Source organism: Nanorana parkeri, unplaced genomic scaffold (assembly GCF_000935625.1).
Source record: "Nanorana parkeri isolate BGI_ZX_2015 unplaced genomic scaffold, ASM93562v1 scaffold22, whole genome shotgun sequence".
Taxonomy (NCBI): Eukaryota; Metazoa; Chordata; class Amphibia; order Anura; family Dicroglossidae; genus Nanorana; species Nanorana parkeri.
In genome coordinates, this window is record NW_017306290.1 from 3703662 (window position 1) to 3709661 (window position 6000).

Sequence of the window (6000 nt, forward strand, 5' to 3'; positions counted from 1 at the left end):
ACACATACATTACAAATCCACATGTTGGTGTCACCTACCCTTAATGATTATCCAAGGTATAGAATAAACATGGAATTGTGGAATCCACTAGTGGGGGAATGCACCAGTGACAAGATCACTAGGCTATGCGGGGATAACACTTAGCTGCTTTTCTATGTGTCACTCTCTTGTCAGCTTTGGCTGCAGAATGTAAGTTGCCAACAAGAGAGCTGTCACAGTTCCTTGTACATTGATCCGTTGCCGGGTTTACCCCACTGTCCGAGCTGCTCAGTTTCCTGGCAAGCCATCCTAAACCTAGGTGTTAAATGGCTTGTGTACCTGTGCTTTAGCGTTCGTGCAACGTGTCTCTACGCTGGTAGCCGGACCTCCCTGTTTTCTGTGGCGTGTGCTGTTTGAGTATACCTTCTATCCAGTGTCTTTGCTTGCTTGCTCTTGTTGTTTTGAGTGCTCCTTTCCTGCTATGCTCTTGTTTTCCCTGCGTATTCTGTCTGTGTACCTCTTTGGTTTGCTGTGGCTGTGTGTTCACTCTCCACAGCATTGTCTCTTGCTCTTGTTTTCAGGTTGCCTCTTGCTCCTGTGGTTATTTTGCTTTGCACTATAGTGCACCTCCATCCTTTCTCCTGTGCATTCCCCTCTGCTGTTACTGTGTACCTCTTGTTCTTGTGGTTATACCTGTTGTGTGTTCCCTTCTGTTACCTGCTCCCTGTGTCATGCATGTCCTATATGTCTTCCCTCTAGTGCCTATTTTTGTACCTTGTATCCTCTATGCACCCTGTGTCTTGTCTGCTGTACTGTAGTCCCTGTGTACTCATTGACACTGTGCCTGCACTGGTGTGTCAGAGAGTATCAACCTGGGAGCTGCCCTGCAGCTCAACATCCACACCATCAGTGGCTCTGGTGAAGACCAGGTGGCTCCTTAGATCCGACAACTCTGGCACACTGCCTTTAATTGTGCGGTCACACTGTCCCGGCATCTTCAGAGACCTGTATCCCTGCACATTCCCAACTCTGTCACAATATACTACTCCGCAAGACCCGGAGTTTACGATTCTTGGTGCTCCAGTTCCTCAATTGTGACAAGAGCAATACCTCGCTCTTCCACCTGGTGAAGAAGCAACAGATGGTGAGGTCAGGTGAGTGTTTTACTTTCCTGCAGTGTGACACTAGCCAAGAGATCATTCAAATAGAAGTGCTAAACCAAACAGAAATATGAATGTTGATTTTGTCTTTAGCAGTACTGGTCTTCCACCCAGTGAATGTAATACATAGTATAGTACTTTATTTATAGATGCCTCTGAATCACAAGATCCCATAATGCTTAGCTCTAGGTCTATGCAATAGTGTGTCTCTGCCTCCGGGTGCTGACTTGGTATAAGTCCACCTTCACCAGCCAATACACTTCAAAAAGATCCATGCACCCCACTCCTTATCACCAATACTCCTGGATTCTGCAGGACTGTCCTAGAAGTGAAATACAAACCCAGCATCCTGTGGGCCCAGGCTGTGTGCTGGAGCCAAGCACAGAAACACTTGTGCCAGTGCCTGGAAAAAGAGGGAGAAAGTAGAAATGTGGAATACAGACTATTACAAAGTAAGTGCACACTAAGCACTAATGTACCACTTCATCCCCCACTGACCACCAATGTGCCTCTTTAACCCCATTGACCACCAATGTACCCCATCAGTCCCCACTGACCATCAATGTACTACTTTAGCTCCTACTCACCACCAGTGTACCCCATCTGCCCCCACTGACCACCAAAGTAGCCCTCCCCCCCCCACTGACCACCAATGAAGCCCATTAGCCCCCACTGATTACCGATGTACCCCATCAGCTCCCTTTAACCCCCACCCAGCCTGCAAGGACATTTACTGTATCCCTACAGCTTCCACTGACCATGGTACCTTTTCTCCCCTCTCCACTGACCTCCAGTGTACACCTTCAGCCCCCACTGGCCACCATGGAATCCCCTCAGCCCCCGCTGACCTTCAGTGTACCTCTCTTAACACCTAGTGACACTGACACCAGGCATTTTTAGCTTGCAATGACCACCAGCACCAGACATTTTTCCTCCAGTCAGCTACTGATGCTGTGCATTTTCCCCACCACTGACCACTGAAGTTGAGCATTTTTTTCTCCCAAACATGTTGGCGCATATTTTTCTTCCCATGGACCACTGACTTTAGGATGACTCCCCCCAATCACTCACAGTAGGCTCCCCCCTATCCACTAACACTTACTGACTAAGGCTCCATTCACATAGGAGCGGTTGTCCACGCATATTCGGGCGGGCAAACACACACGGAGCCTCTCTAAACATAAAAAACAATGCAATATAATAATAGCCGCAAATGAACAGAATCTGTTCTGGTAAAAGATTTTAGCGTTTGCATGTCGCATGGTCTTCCACATTGAAAACCGTGTGTGTAACGCAAACGCTTTATGTGGAGCCTTAGCATTTTTCCTCCCACTAACCAGTATTAGTGAATCCTATAAAAGGGATCCTATAATACATAATTCTGACTGCTGCACACTATATGTTGTTTGGTACATCAAGTAGACCTGACCCCCATACTACATATGCTACACTATGTATTACATAATCCTGACCAAAGTGTTTATGTTTTTAACAGTTGATTATTATTATTATTATTATTATTATTAGCTCAGACTATGTATTAGCTCACTGCCTTCATCCTTTTTTAAATATCTATTTAGGTTAATGTGTGTTAGACTGTCATTCCCAGCACAGAAATAAAAGGTTTTTCTGTAGGTACATGGACTGTGGAATCTGTACAGTGTATACTAAAGGTAGGTATATATTTTATTTAACCATGCCCAATATACAACACAATATAGGCAAACCTTTTATAACTGCAACAGGTTGCATTCACCACCTGTCTACTCTGTCCCAAGGTGTCCCTCATTTACATGTTCCAAAGCTAGGAAGTATGCGTAACGCTGATATCCTCCGCTCAATTGTTTACTCCAAAGAAGTCACATAACCCACCAAAGCTCCTCGCTCACATGATTCATTGTCTATTGGGCGTAATCATGGAGTAAAGAGGCGACTGAAGGGGAGATTTAAACACATGTAGTCATTAATCAAACATCAAACACACGTGCTGTCTGGCTAGAGTAAGCATTCCACATTACCCTTAACTATATTTACTCCAGCTCGAAATTCATCATACACTACATCCATCATACACTCCATATTCCTCTACATTAATCTTCCCCATCCTAAGCTTGAATCAGAAAAGTGAATTATTTGAACCCTAACTCTCCTTCAAATATTGCACATACTTGATTACTGTTGTTTTCCTACTTTAACTTGCCCCTAAAAAATAAATACAATGAGGGGTATTTACCAAAACTGGAGCAGACAAAATCCAGAGCAGTTGCCCATGACAACCAATCAGCTTCTCTCTTCAGTTAAGATTTGAAAATGAAAGATAGAAGCTGATTGGTTGCCATGCACAGCTGCTCCAGATTTTGTCTGCTCCAGTTTTGATAAATTCCCTGCCAATGTGTACATGCTATACCAGTGTTATTCATTTTAAAGTTTTGTAAGACTACAAATAAATAAATGTTTTTGAAACATATTTTTTTCATTTTTCTTTCCATGTGGCATTTGAAAACTGATGCTTACAAAGGAAAAATCCATTGTGTACGGTCTAATCCTGGATATGTTGTTAGGAACACCTTTTAAAAAATGGTCATCTCGCTTGAAGGTTCATTTATATTGTTTATTGCCATGAAAATGTCATAAACCGCCAAGGCGCTTTAGTGGAATTAGACATTCCCTTCCTCAGGGCTTAAGCAACAATAAGTAGTGAATTCAGGAAAATCTGTACTGTGTAGCCTGAATTATGGCTGGATGAGCAGTGAGTATCAGCATAACCCTTTTGCAGCAAAAAATGGATCTGCCATGGATAGGCATATAAATCAATCCAATCTGCACTTATCTCTATATTTTCTTTAACACAAATTTCGGAAGTTCCCTATCTCTTGACTGGGTTAGTGATGGTTTATATCTATAGTTAATCTCACCTCTAGTCAACACTGGCAAGACAAAGAAGGCGTTGCTCTACACCAGTGGTGAGCAAACTCCGGCCCTCCAGCTGTGGTGAAATTGTAAATCCTATGATGCATCTGTCTCCGGGAGTCTTTCCTGTGGCTGTAAAAATCTTGCAATGCCTCATGGGATGTGTAGTTCCACAACAGCTGGAGGGCAGGAGTTTGCCCACACCTGCTTTAGACTTCAATATATATATATATATATATATGTGTGTGTATGTCCGTTCCTCCAGTCAGCGCTGGAGGATCGGAGCAGGGAGGGGGGAATCCCTGCAGGGAGCCGTGACTGACAGTCACCGCTCTTTGCAGGGAGATGATCAAGAAGTGAGCGAGCAACAATATGTGTTCGCTCACTTCCTGATCTATTGAGCCGACATGTGACAGTTTTATTGTCACACGTCGGCTCGAACTATGAGGATGAGTGAAACAAGTTTCTTAAAGGCTTCTTCAGATTCTTTGTGAACTGTACTACCATTGATGCAAGTGATGTATGCTGTACACATTTCAATGCAGTTATTAACTACCAGTGGTGGACCTAAGGAGCAAAGGGCCCTAGTGGAAGATTTTTTTTTCGCGGGCCCCCCCCTTCCCACTCGGGCAGTCTCTGCACTAAAGAAGCTTACACTCTAATGTCCTCCCACAGTCACACACTATTATTATACATATACATTGCTCTGATATATACTGTAGTCCTGTACAGAGAACACTGAGCCAGTCACATCAGTCTATGTACAGAGGAGCTTACACTATAATGCAAAGTGCTATCATCAATAGAGGACTACAATCCCAGCAATACATCATACAGCAATGCAGAATAATAGTATATGAATTTGGTACATACTCTGTGCTGCCGCTCTGCTCCGAGTTGCTAGCCTGATGTCTTGTGCAGAAGGTCTCAGGAGGGCTGCGGAGGGTCTCAGGAGGGGTGCGGAAGGTCTCAGGAGGGGGATAAGTGTGGGCGGCGGAAGCACTGTAAGCAGGCGCTGCATGGTTCCCAAGAACCCTGCTGTGCGGGACCTAACATTGCTAAATCAATGTGAAAAATTAAATTGATGAGGTGCAGAAGTCAGTTGTAACGCAGAGTGCAGAGGTCAGCGGCGCAATGCAGAGTACAGAGGTCAGTTGTAACACAGAGTACAGAGGTCAGCGGTGTAACACAGGGTAAATAATCAGCGGTATATTGCAGAATTCAGAGGTCAGCGGTATAATGCAGAGTACAGAGGTCCGCGATGTAACGCACAGTGCAGTAATAATGCAGAGTACAGAGGTCAGCGGTGTAACGCACAGTGTAGTAATAACACAGAGTACAGAGGTGAGTTGTAACGCAGAGTATAGAGGTCAGCAGTGTAACGCACAGTGCAGTAATAACGCAAAGTACAGAGGTGAGTTGTAACACATTGATACATTTCCCTCTGTGTGCTTGTAAGGTCCTTGCTGTAATGTATTTATTTCAGTATCACAGTGTAGCCTTAAAGGAGAACTATGGGGTTAAGTCTTTCCCCTATAGTTCTCCTTAGGGTAACGGGAGGACACAAACTAGCTTCCTGCCGTCACCCAGGGTGAGTATACCGCGAGCTGTAGCTCGCGGTATACTGAGACGCCGCAGTATACCACGAGCAGCAGCATAAACACCAACACATAGCAAAAGAATACAAAGTTTGCCTCTACTCCTTTCTAGTGTTATTTAGCTGGCCGCAGCTGTACTTATGATTAATGCCTGCCATAGCCAATATGTGCCACAATGTCAGGGTGTGTATTATATCCTATGTGTCTTTCAATACCAATTCTATTCAGCAATATGAACTGACTAAATGAAGGCAGAAAATAAAAATATGTGTCAGCCTCCTGTCACCTGTGTCATAAGCATTTTTTGTCCACTGGCCTGCTCTAGGCTAGCTGTCTTTTATGATAGGCTGTGT